General features: G+C 37.4%; 1 pseudogene; it reads right to left on the bottom strand.

Annotated features, from left to right (window-relative positions):
• Nucleotides 1-959: 959 nt before the first annotated feature.
• On the bottom strand, nt 960-3,505 carry LOC147937967 (uncharacterized; annotated as a pseudogene).
• Between the last annotated feature and the right edge of the window lie 10,243 nt (nt 3,506-13,748).

Here is a 13,748-nt window from a genome sequence, read left to right as displayed (position 1 = left end):
GTTTGATAGGATTTGGAGTATAGGGGAACTTAAATATTAATGATATTTACAGAAGGAGAGATTAGGGCTTTTAATTTTAAGAACACACATATAGTTCTTGTTAACTTTAATGTTTACTACCTGCAGAACATGAGACAATCAACAAATATAACACGGATAATATGCTGCAGTTTTGTTTAATATTTGACATAGCAATAGCTAAGTCTACAAGAAGGAAGGTAATTATGGCTACTCATTTCGTTTATATGTTTCTCTTCTTTGGAGCTTCTTTAACTTTCATGATTCAATGAGCATCATGTTAGTCGTGATTTCTTTGGTATTATCCGCAAGTAATCAACTTCCCAACTTATTGTTTCCTACTTTTCCATTAATGTTGGAAGACAATGTTTAGAACCTTCTTTATTTTTAAAAAGCTTTCTCATGTTGATGTCCTTCTAAATCAGGAAGAGTTGGGTACTTTGCTGTTCAAATGGTTTGTGTTCTGCAATTGGCCTTCTTAATAATTCCTGCAAACAAAAACGTTTAAAATTACAATAGAACAGGGTGTAAAGCGAAGAAGAACTTCTACAGGGTCATCTTCCAAACGTAGAGCTTAGATATGAGCGAATAGCTAAAAAGTAGGAGATTTTGTGCCAACAATATAATTTGCTTTCATATTATATAATATGTACTGATCCTAGATTTTCTTGTAACTTATCTGTCTGTGTATTTAAACTCTCTAATTGCCAATTATACTATTGAATTTGGTCGTCTACTTATATTTCTATGTAAACATGTTTGCATTAGAAACGTAGAACATCAAATTGAAAATTCAGTCCAAACCTCTAACAGATTACGATAACAATCATATAGTAATGCAATGAAACTCCAAAAAGATAAAAAAAATTGACAACACTTGTAAAATGCAGCCAAGGTCTGTTGAATAAACAAATGGAAAATAAAATGCATAAGGAAGTAGGCTAGTTGAATTTCTGTTTCTTCTGCTTCATGTTCTTTGCTGTCGACGATGAAGTTTCCTCCGCACAATCTCCAGAACCAATGGAATTTTCCGTTGAAACTTTATCTACGGATGTGCTTCTCAAGTGTAGCCGAGTTGGACTGGTAGCAGGCAGTTGACCACCTAAATCCACATTATCTCCAGCTTGTGCCTATGTATATATGTACTAAGAAGTTAACAAAAGTCTAAACTAATTTATCGGAGAGTTATATAGATGTGGTCTTAATCTTACCTCGCTGAAAGTTGGACCAGGAGGCACCTCAGAAGCTTCATAAATACGTGAAACAGTGAATGAGTGATGGTGCGGAGTGAAATTGAAATCAGTCAGCTTAATCTGGAATGTTAATTTCTTTCCAACAATATCAGAGACTATTTTTGGTATAGGACCTCCAGAGTCTGTGTTTAGTTCAGCGTCAGCCTGGCGTAAGCAAAACGAAATTAGAGACAGTTACGTTGTAGGGTGCTGACATTAAAGGGTGGAAAGAAATGGAAAACCATTCAAAGTTAAAGAGAGTATTTAAATACCATCTGAGAAGTGAGGGTTGATGCTTGTATGTTGGTTAACTTGACCATGTCCTTATCAAAGGCTACAAAAACGTCAGTCGTAAGGCCGTCGTGTACAACCAGTTCCACACGGTATCTTCCAAATTATGACATTGTTAGAGAATGGATCTGTTAATAAACTTGCAAATTACTTAAAACCGGAAATAGTGTAGCAGTTAATAAACGTACTTTACATATCCAATTGCAGTAGTAGAGCCACATTTAAAGTTATTGCATGTTAGGGAAGACATCTTCTTCACCATTTTCGTCCCACATGCAACACATGATATAAAACTCCAGCCACGCTGAGCTTGAATGTTTGTTACTGTTGTGCTGCATAAGAATTCAATCTCCTACAATTTGACAACACGAAAACAAAAATGGTGTTGTTAATGCGACCGTGGATTGTACAGTATAAATACGATGCAACTTATATTGACCTGTGGATTTCCGGTTGCAACAAACTGATTCAGTTCATCAATGGAACCACATTCAATCTTCGAAACTCCATGGAATGGTGCAATTGAGTTGGTGCCTTCCTTTTCTTTCCCCTTTAGTCTGCTTGGTCATTTAGTTAATGATAGTAAAGAAACATAAACAACAGAGTATGAATGAGTAGATATAAAGGATTTAGAGTACACCATTTAAATACCTTTCAAGAGGCTGTTGCGTTGTTTCTATGTCTCCAGCGGAATAGAATTTTGTCCCAGACGTGGCGTTGAGGTAAAGTTCACCTGGAGAAAACACTTGAGTCAGTTGTCATGCAAGATTTAGATTGCATAAAATTAGAACTAAAAAAGAGTGAGAAGATAGCAGAGGGTATGAACTGCTTCACCTCCAAATAACTTTGGATTTATATTTGTAGCTAACAATATATAAGCCCCACCCTCTTTCTCGCTAAAAACCTTCTCCAGTGAAGTTGCGTGGTCATCAAAAGCACTTAATCGTACCTTCTCCCCACTGTAATAGTAGAATACATGCAGTGAAAGTAATAAAGAGGGTAGATGTACTTCGAATTTAATTAGTGACTGATAAGGATGAGGGGCTTTCCTTTCAATACAAAGGATGACTAACATCCTCTCCAACGTTTGTGTCATTCCATTTCGATAAGCTTTGCTGGAACATACTTGACCCATGACATCTAATGTGAGAACCCAAAAAGACGTAATAAGATAACCATTAGGCATAACTAACGAAATTGAAAAGAATAACAAAATGGGCAATATATTACAAAGAGGAGAAGGCATAGACATTGAAAATAATATAGGTTTGCTTTTGAAACAACATAAATTTAATGGGGGGGAAAAACACAATCAGGCAAAACATGCTTCTTTTTCCGGACATTAGTTTTCATTTAATTGCAAAAGCAGACAACTAATGAGAAACAGAGCATGAAAACAATTGAGAGAGATGTAGTACATATAGAAACCATCAGACAATGAAAAAAGTGGAAAACCACGACGAACCTGGGAAATCTGTATTGCTATTTGCAAGAGAGATCATCTGCTCATGAGTCCGAAACCTAAAAAACTCTTTTGGAATAAGACCGAAAGACTCATCGACATGATCAAAAACAGTGGTAGGTGAGAAACGTATTGACAAAGGGGATTCAGTGAGCTTAAAACAGAAATTGCTTCTTGTGACTTCAAAGTCGGACAAAACATATATTGCCCCATCACGCAGAGAATTCTCGAATTTTGAAAGATGGTTAACATTGATCGACCCTTGGATGACAGTACTCTGGAAAACAATTGACAATTAGATAAAGTTAACTAAAACGAAAAAAGATAAGGAAAACTGAAGATTATTTATACCTTCTCATCAATGAGTAGGAAATCAACGCCCATGAGTTGGCCACCTTTTTTTAACGTTACAGGCAGGCCAATAACGAAGCATCCTTCTGACGATCTGTTGGTGAAGACGGCCAGCTTTGAGATTTGCGAATGAAACGAAGGTGGAACCCATGTTATTCAAAAGTAAAGTAAAAGAGAAAGTACAATCTTAGAAGCATGAAATTGTAAGGACTGAAATTTAAGGCAATTGAAGAAAGCGTAGTGGGTGTTGAATCATAAGAGAGATCATCGACACTCATGAATGGCCATTAAACATGAAACCGTTACTATGAAGAAGAAAGACAGGAGAGGAAGTGAACGGGTGTGGAGTGGCGACCATTAATTTGAGATTGATGGTAAACTTAATCTAGAAGGGGAGAGACGGTTGAAGTTGCAACTCGGAGAACGGCGGAATGGAGGATAGCGAGGGGTTAGACTTCCAGGGAAAACAAAAAATGGGCCTTTAAAAGATTAGGCCCGAAGAAAAATGAAATTAGATAACTTTCGAAATAAGGCTTTTTAATCAGAAAAACGATGACGTGGCAACACCAAGAGTGAGGAAACTGAACTTTATATATATAGATTTAATAGGTACTCTCTATATTTTTTATTAATTATCGTTTAAGATTGTTTCACACAGGTTAAGAAAACCATTAATTTTAGGGGGGTTTTCAAAAATACTCATTTTTTTATGTCACTTTTCAAAGATACCCTTTCATGGTGTCCATTTTCAAAAATACCCTTTTTAATATATAAAATGACAAAATTATAAATCCAAAACCCCAAATACTAAACCATATCCATTAAAAACTATACCCTAAATGAAAATTAAGAACCCAAACCTAAAAAAAAAATCTAAAAATTAATTTATCATAGTGTAATTGTGTAATAGAGGGCAAAAATGAAAATGTTAAAAAAGGACATTTTTGAAAAAGAGTATGCGAAAAAGAGTATTTCTAACAAATTCTCCGGGACCCCGTCCTCATGGTTTTTCACCTAAACTAACCCTGAAAAAAGAATCTACGTAGACTTTATTAGTATTACAATCGATATACATATGTTAGATTATTTGTGTATATTAAGGGTCTGAATGGTAACTACAGATTTACTAGTGTGGGACAAAGAATTTGATAGTGCGGTACGGTTCAACTGCGGTACATGCAGGATAAATGTATTTGCAGGACAAGTGCGATTATTCCAAAATAAACGGTACAAAGTAATATTTGATTGATGAAAAACTGATATGCTCAAATTAAACCCTAGAGCTACTCTCTCAAATTAAGAGGTCACTGCAGTACTTAGGGGTCGAATTCCACAAGGACTCAAGTCTACACAATAAATTATAGAGTTTTTCAATTATGCTTTTTTTTTCAGCAAAAATGAATTATATTAATGAATCAGAAAAGTCATTACACAATTGTTTTGATAACCAAGGAGGTGGTGAGAAACAGTCTGAGTAATAGATATTCGAATTACAACCAAACTTTGCTAAATTATGTGCAGCATAATTGGAGGTTCTAGGAGAATGAACGACATGGCATGATCGGAAACATGAGATCCAGTACTCAATATCTTGTATTACACCCAAGATGGAAATATCAAAGCTTGTTTTATGAATGATCTTCGTAAGTATTTCATTGTCTCCATCAAAAACGACATGAGTGACTCCTCTAATCCAAGTCTGTTGTAGTGCAGATAATAAAGCCTTTGCTTCCGCTTCTAGTGGAGATGTTACATATCCCAAAACTGCTGCTCCCCAGCCTAGAGAGACGCCATCCTTATCACGGAGAATTCAACCACCTTTTGCTTGATTTGTGTCCGAGTCGTACGCAGCATCATAGTTACATTTTATGTATGGATGCGTAGGCCGTTGCCATGACCTTCGATGGGTTATATTCGTGGAAAAGATTGGCCTGGTCTTATTATGCTGTACATGATTCCATTCACGAATATCTGCCTTTGCACGGAGGATAATGTTATTCAGAAACTCTTGATAACCTTCAAAGATAAACCGATTTCTACTTTTCCATAGATGCCAAAGTAACTAGTAGGGTAGATATGCAGTATGGTTTGAAGCAGTTAGATCATTTGAATAATCAAGCAAAGCCTCAATGAAATCTTCCGCTGTCGAATATGTATTACAAACGATAGAAGAGGGAAGATTAGATAGGTGCCATATTGATTGAGCAAAAGGGCATAAAAATAAAATATGTTCAATTGTTTCATCCCCCTGAAAGCAACGAGGACAGATTGGATCAAGATTCATGCCACGGGTGTTTAAACAGGTAAGAGTTGGCAACGACTTGGAGAGAATCCGCCAAAGAAAGTGTTTTAGTTTTGGGATTATATTAAGTTTCCAAATTTTTTGTTTTATCACTCCTGAGCCATGGGGTATAGGGGTAATACAGGTGGTTCATGTGGATTATGTCTTGACAACCAATAGCCTGAGCGAACTGTGTAATCCCCAGACTTGTTATAATGCCAAACAACTTTATCAGGAAGTAGATTTCGAGGTAGATATATATTTTTGAGTTGTTCTTGATCTTCCTCAATAACGTTGTCACTGATTTTAGTAGTGTCCCATTGATGATAGATTCCCGTTGAGCAAATGTAATCACTGATATGAGAATTTTGTTCAACACTATGAGTAAAAACTGGCTTGGGCGGATGTGTGGCCAAGACATTGTCCTGATTTACTCGTATACACTGGCCATTTCCTACAACATATCGATAGCCTTGTTTGATAATCTTCATTCCTTCCAAGATTGATGCCCATCCATAGGATTGATTTACTCTCTGTTTTGCATCTAAGATGTTATCATCGCGACAGTATCTACTCTTGTAAACCCGTGCAAATAGTGATGTTGGATGTTGAATCAATCGCCATGCTTGTTTTGCAAGTAAGGCATCATTAAATTTGGCCAGATCTTTAAATCCTAGACCCCCTCTTTTTTTGAGTACTGTAAACGTTGCCATGCTATCCATGGGATCCCATTACCTTGATTGCTTTTTTCCCACCAAAATCTTTGTAATATACTTTCAATTTCAGATAGCACTCCTTGAGGAATTTTAAAACAAGACATTGAGAAAACAGGCATTGCCAAAGCAACAAATTTAATTAGGATCTCCTTGCCTGTTGGTGAAAGAAATCTTCCTTTCCAAGAGGCTGTTCTATCCTTGACTTTTTCAATGATGAATTGGAACATTTCTATTTTCTTTTTTCCAAATTGTTCAGGTAACCCAAGGTACTTACCTCCACCGCCATGGTTCGGAATATTTAAGATACTTTTCAGTCTGTTTTGAAGCTGACCCGGAACACGTGAACCGAAAGTAATTAGAGATTTGCTTGTGTTGATCTTTTGACCAGAGTAGTATTCGTAAACTTCAAAAGCCTCCTTAATGGCCTTACAGTTTCGAGCATTTGCTTGGCAGAAGTATAACGAATCATCAGTGAACTGAAGATGTGTAATAGCTGGTACATTATTGCCTATTCTTACACCTCGAATATCTCCATCTTGAACTCTTCTACGAATTAGATGGCTCATGATATCTGCACAGAGGATAAATAGGTATGGTGATAAAGGATCACCCTGTCGAATTCCTCTCTCAGGAATGATCATCCCTTGTGAACATCCATTAACAAGAACTGAGTAATTAACAGAACGGACTAAGGCCATGATCCATTGAATCCATTTCCTTGAGAAGCCAAATAAAATCATTGTTGTTTCAAGGAAATCCCACTCGACTCTATCATATGCTTTTGTGACATCCGTTTTAATGGCCATGTAATTTTTGGAAACCCTCTTACGTGCTTTTAAGGAATGCATCACTTCATGTGCTATCATGATATTGTCGGTAATCAATCTCCCAGGTATGAAAGCAGCTTGAGTATCAGACACTAAGTTGTCTAAATGTTTCTTTAGTCTATTGACCAAACACTTTGAGAAGATTTTATAGAGGACATTGCATAAAGCAATTGGCCTAAAGTCCGAGAAGGTTGATGGTGGTGTTATCTTCGGGATGAGGCAAAGATTAGTGTTGTTAATGCCTGACTTCATGTATGACGTTTCAAAAAAATCTTTTACTTCTCTGATTACATGAGGACCAATGATATTCCAGTACTGCTTGTAAAATCTTGCGGTTAGTCCATCCGGGCCAGGGGCACGGTCAACACCAATATGAGAGAGGGCCTCATAAATTTCCTCTGATGTGAAGTCTTTGGTAAGATCTTCGTTGATGTCTTGTGTAACAGTTGGAGGAAAATCTCCAAAATCAATTGGCAAAACTGGTATTCGACTCGAAGTGTAAACGTTTGTAAAGTAATCTTGAGCATGATCACCAATGTTCTTATCCCCAGCGTATTCCTTGCCTGCTGCATCTTTAATAGATGTGATTATGTTTTTTGCATATCTTGTTTAAGTACTAGCATGGAAGTATCCTGTGTTGCGATCTCCGCAAGTTAACCATCTGTTTCTGCTCTTTGTAAACCAGTAGTATTCCTCATCCCTGTAGGCTTTACTTAATTCATCTTGCAGTCGAGGAATATGACGTCTTAAAGATCGATTTGTACTCTCCATTGCTTTATTGAGCTCTCGTTCATAAAACTCAATTCGTTTTGATGAGTTTATATTTGCAGAGTGTTTTCGTTTGGCCATCATTCGTCTGCACATATTTATTTGATCACAAATTGAATAATGATTTTGGTTTTTGCATAAATTCCAACCTCTATCAACCGTTTCAGCAAAGTTTTCAATTTCTGTTAGCCTCCTATCGAAACGAAAAGGTTTGGATGAGGATAGTTGTGTCGGATTTATGTTTATTAAAACTGGTTTATGATCTGAACCATTGAATTCAAGAAACTCTGCCTCAGCATTTGGAAAGAGAGCTTCCGATTATGAGTTACCAACCCAAGAAAACTTGTCCCCTTTCGATTTAAGTTCTGATAAATTGCAGCTTGTTATCATACGGTTAAAATCCCTGAAAGTCCAAGCATCTCTTGGAGGACCACCAACCTTTTCTGAACTATCTCGGATCTCATTAAAATCCCCAGCAATCAGCCAAGGACCTGTACGAGTAGAGCCTATATTCTCTAAAAACTCCCAAAAGTAATGTCGAAGACTTTGATTTGGGTTACCATACACACCAGAAAAAAAGAAGTCATTATTATTAAAGTTAATATGGACATCGATAATGCGTTCATCCTGATACAGAGTGGATAGGATAACATCATCAGACCACATCATCGCTAAACCACCACTCCGACCTCGGGGGGGGGGGGGGGGGGGTTCAGTTACAATATTATTGTAGCCTAAAGTAGAAGCAAAGTTACATATAGTAGTACTAGAGTTTAAAGTTTCACATAAGAAAAGTACATGCGGCTTAATTATACGGCATAAGCGTAATAATCTACTTTTTGTTGAAGGTGAGCAGATGCCGTTGCAGTTCCATGTGATGACTCTCATGGAGGCATTGGGGGAACCGGCCCCCCGCGGCTCCGTCCATTCTGTTGCTGCTATAGGAAGCCTCAGACTCTGCCTTGGTTCGCTTGTTGATCTGACTCAGGACCGTCAAATCTTCCCTTGCTTCCCATTGTTGATAGTATCGTTCCATGTCACAATTCTTTCGTTTCTTCCCATTGATAGTCCTGTAATCAGGTGTTGAAATAGTAGGATTCTGTCCATTCAAATGAATAGACTTACCTCTTTTAACCTTCATCAGCAGGTAACGAAGGCGCTCAGCAGTAAGTTCCGTGTCCTCAAACACGCTAGGAGAAGAAGAGATATCAGTCTCTGTTTCAGTGATCACAAATTCTTTCTTTTGAGGAACAGGTTGGAGACCCGGTATGTAACCATAGTTGTCTGGAGCAATTGAAGCATAGTTGTTTGAGTTTCCTCCTGGGGAATCTGGAAATTGATCAGGATGAGGAAAATATTCATCATCACCATGATTCTCTCCCTCATCATCTCCTGGTGGATTATCATTTGGAGGTTCATCGTTTGGAGCATCATCAAAAGTTAGCGGGCATTCTTTCGCCTCATGGGTCAGGGCACCACATTTAGAACAAAAATTCTTAAGACGCTCATAGCGAAACTTTAGAATCGTGTTCTCTCCTCCAGCAAATTGGAAGTTCCTTTGGAAACGTAATGGAAGATCATGGTTCCAATTGATGCACACCCTCACAAATTCGACAAAGTTTGCATTTTCATTGAAATCAATGTTTTCCACTAGACCGAGTTTAGAGGCAATGTAGTTTACCATCAGAGTCGTTAAGTACTGCACTGGAATGCCGCGAACTTGAATCCAAAAAGGGATAAACTTCAATTCTTCATTAGAGATGTTCGGGTACCATATATGAACCGACACCATCCATTCATTGAAACCCCATGGTCCACGGCGGAGGACCAAGTTCAGTGTCTCCTCCGTCTTAAAGATGAAAAGCACCTTGCCATTGCCCAGAATACAACCCCGGCATTGATCAGCGAAACCCCAAATTTTGGGCATTTGTGCTAAAATTGCCCTCAGATTCTGTTTCTTCGGGTTGAGGACTGAGACAATTAGGGAGTACCAGTTTAAGTTGGCGGCATGACCACATAAATTCGGTGGTAGAGGGATTGGATCATCATTGATACCCAAATCGAGATTCTGCAAGTTTTTGTGAATGTAATCACTCATGTTTCCGTTGATAGAACCAGAGTTTCGGTGTTGGAAACAAAGTGGTGTACAATTCCGACTGAGGGGAACTGGCTTTAAATAGGGATCTGGCAACGACAGTTTTTTCATTCGGTTATCTGTCAAGAAAAACAAGGAAGAAAAATTGTCGACAGATAACTGCAACAGAGGGAAACCGTCAACCCAAACACAAAACATGTATTTGGTTGTCGGAAAGAGACTCCATATAGGAGAAGGAGGGGGCGATTCGCAGATCGGAAATCGCCCAAAAAATCGCTATCAGAGCGAATCGTCATTTTATATTAAATAATTATGCTAAAGAGATTAAATTGAATTAAAATAAACAATGCAAAATATTAAATAAAAGCTGTTGTAAATTCAGAAGATCAAAAAGCTAGGCCTAGGGAATTTCTCAGTAAATTACAAATTATTAAATCAACGAATAAATATGATTCAAGCAATTAAGAATAGATCTAGAACTCTAAACAATTTTGTAAATTAAATCAGTTCTCACTGCAAATAATATCTAAATTTAAAACCAGAAAATCCAAATCTCTTTGTAAAATTCTAGATTAAAAATCAGCTTTAAAAACAGGTTTAGATTGTTCACAAAATTACTAAATCAAATCTCTTTGCAAGAAGTAATTTTGCTCATCAAAAGGTTTTATTAGGAAAATCAATTATATTCTCATATCAATTTATTTTCCTAGGTTATTAATTCTAGATGGCCAATCAAGGATTAATATAAAGAACAACCTATAATAAAGATCTAGCAAGATAAAGAATCCTAAATAAACAGATCTAATAATTCATAAAATCTTTGTGAAAAACCCTAAACCTAACAAGCAAACAACTCAGACATATTCAATGAAGAACAAAACATAATTCTGAATAATAAGTAATAGATATTAAAAAGTAAAACAGAGTTCAAGAATTCTTCTCTATAAAGTAGATCTCTCTCTCCAATAGCTCTCAAAAATCTCTCAGGGTTGTACGAAAAATAAAACTTGATAGAATACAACTTAATGGTTTGGAAAACCTAAAAATACTATTTATATGTCCTAAAACACGTCAGGGACTTGTGTTGCATATATGGAAAACTTTGGGAAAATTTGTAAAACTTCCAAAATTTGGGTCTTGAGTCGGCAAAAAGGGGTGTCGACCGACACCAAGGCTGGATCGACACCATCACTCTGATTCGAATCCAACTTTATTTCCTCCAGATTATTGCTCCAAACTGATCCAAATCGCTCCACTTTGCTCCATCCATGCTAAAATCCTATAAAACCTGAAAAGACTCTCAAAGAACCTAAAAACACATCAAAAGACTCTAAAAGACTCCTTATATCATGGTTAAAAACCACAAAAACCATGATATATCAACTCCCCCAGACTTAGCCTTTGCTTGCCCTCAAGCAAAACATAAACTTAGACATGTGAAAGAGGTTTGAAAACAGGGAACTCACTCAACTGCATGATGATTCTTATTCGCACTCTTCATTTACCTGACTCAAGAACTTACTACTTATACTTAACCATGATAAGCATCAACATTCCTTACTCACCCACAATCCTCTGGAATCTCTGAAATCTCCATTGTCATCTCATTAGTCAATATAGCACAAATACGGTGAATTCTTACCTTGGGTGTATTGATCAGTGGTATATGGACTCTCTTCAGGCCAAGACATTCTTCATACATCTCCTTTCCTCTCCCTTTTCTCACTTCCAAAGGGCTGATTACTCCCAAATTGTTTTTTTTATATAATCAAAGGTGTAAGCGAATACCGGGGTCATCGGTAATTTACCTACCCCTCGCTTCCAAGCTTTGTATGATCATTTGACTCAAGAGTAGAATAATGAGGTCACAGGTAATTTACATACATCTCTAAACTGATCAAAATCATCTCATCTTTTATTCTCATTTTTTCTGATCATTCTTTTTTTTTTTAAAGCACTGAAGGGAAGAGAGAGGGGAGACATACTTTGAAAAATTGCACTGTCTTGTATGGCCCGAAAAAGAAGTCTAGTCCACTGATTTCTAACCCCAAAGTAAGAGATTAAGTCCGGTTAAAATCCTGATAAAAGTTGAGACAACGTTAGATCAATCAGATATCCATTGAATAAGGGCTTTCAGGATTGTTGATAAGGCTCATAGTCTTTCTAAGCTTCAGTTCTGAGATCAAGCATAAACAAATAATCATTAGAGTGTTAGCCAAATAAGAGAAATCATTAGTCAAGATCATAATTCCCAAAGACAAAAAGAAAATTTTGAAAATTTTGACTCAAACTTTATGGTTTTGATTGACACAACTAAAACTCAAAAACAAAAACATAGTTAGTAGACAACCTCCCCCAGACTTAAACAACACTGTCCCCAGTGTTATCAAGCCTAAGATTGGCAAAAGAAAAATAAAAAAATGAATGAGTATTGAAAGTATGAACAAAAATCGGATTTACTCATCTGTGATGGTGGTGTCGACCGACACCAGTAGTGGCATCGATCGACACTCTTTGCGTCTGCAGAGAGTCTGCCCAGAAATCCATAGTTAGTTGCTGTTAAATTTTTGTCCCTCTCAATCCTTGGATGTTAGCACTGCTAATAATCACTCAAACACAAGATTAAACGCAACATGATAGATAGAAGGTCATAATTCAACACTTATTCAAACTGACTCAAAGCAAGAATAAAAATGACTCAAGATGGAAAAGAAAAACCTATGAGTGGGTTGCCTCCCACTAAGCGCTTGTTTTTAGTCATTAGCTTGACTGTGCTAGAGCTCAAGCATCCGGTGGATCAGAACATGGCAGTAAATGCCTCTGAGTGAATGACCTCTTCATCCAAGGTAGTGTTAAGCTTTAGGTGCATGAGGCTTGCCAAGTATGTGAGGAACAGGACCAGGGCGGGATTTAGGGATGGGATTACTTCTCTTATGTCCTGCAAAATCATCAACAGAAGAAACAAGCGCTCTACGATAATCTCATGGCTTGGTTAACTACAAAACAGTTTTTCTATCCTTGAAGGTCTTATTGATGATAAGAGGAGGTTTGGGTAAAGAAGATGCATACTTTTGCCTTACCCGAAGACCTTGAAGTGTGGAGTGGGGGGCTTTCTGTCTGGAAACAGCTTTCTGACTTGAAGCATCAGTTGTGGATAAGTTCAGTCTCGGATGTGGAGGAGTGTCGACCGATGCTGATGGTGTGTCGATCGACACTGAGCCTATTGCTCGTGTAGCAGAAACTTTTTCAACAGAAAAAGTCTGTCCATCAATAGTAGGAGCCCTCCTTAGCTTATCCATCTCAAAATTCATACTCAATCCATCCACATTCAGTGCTATGTGTCCCTTCTGCACATCAATGATGGCACCAGCTGTAGCCAAGAAAGATCTTCCTAAGATGAGAGGATCTTTAGGCTCTGTATCATACTTCAGCACCACAAAGTCAGTGGGAATCATGAAGTGCCAACCTTAATTGGAATATCCTCTAAAACACCTTCAAGAATTCTTCGGGAACAATCAGCCAAGATAAGAGAAATTTGAGTTGCCTTGAATTCTGTCATCCCAAGTCTCACAGCAACAGAATGTGGCATCAAGTTGATGCTAGAGCCAAGATCACAAAGTGAATGAGCAAACCTTCCTGCTGAGATTGAGCAATCAAGTACAAAGCTTCCAGGATCTGGTAACTTCTTAGCAGTCCTAAACTGAATT

This window comes from Camelina sativa, chromosome 9 (genome assembly GCF_030686135.1).
Source record: "Camelina sativa cultivar CO46 ecotype springtype chromosome 9, ASM3068613v1".
Lineage (NCBI taxonomy): Eukaryota > Viridiplantae > Streptophyta > Magnoliopsida > Brassicales > Brassicaceae > Camelina > Camelina sativa.
Note: the sequence above shows the minus strand (reverse complement) of the source record. Positions and strands in the feature narration are given on the sequence as shown.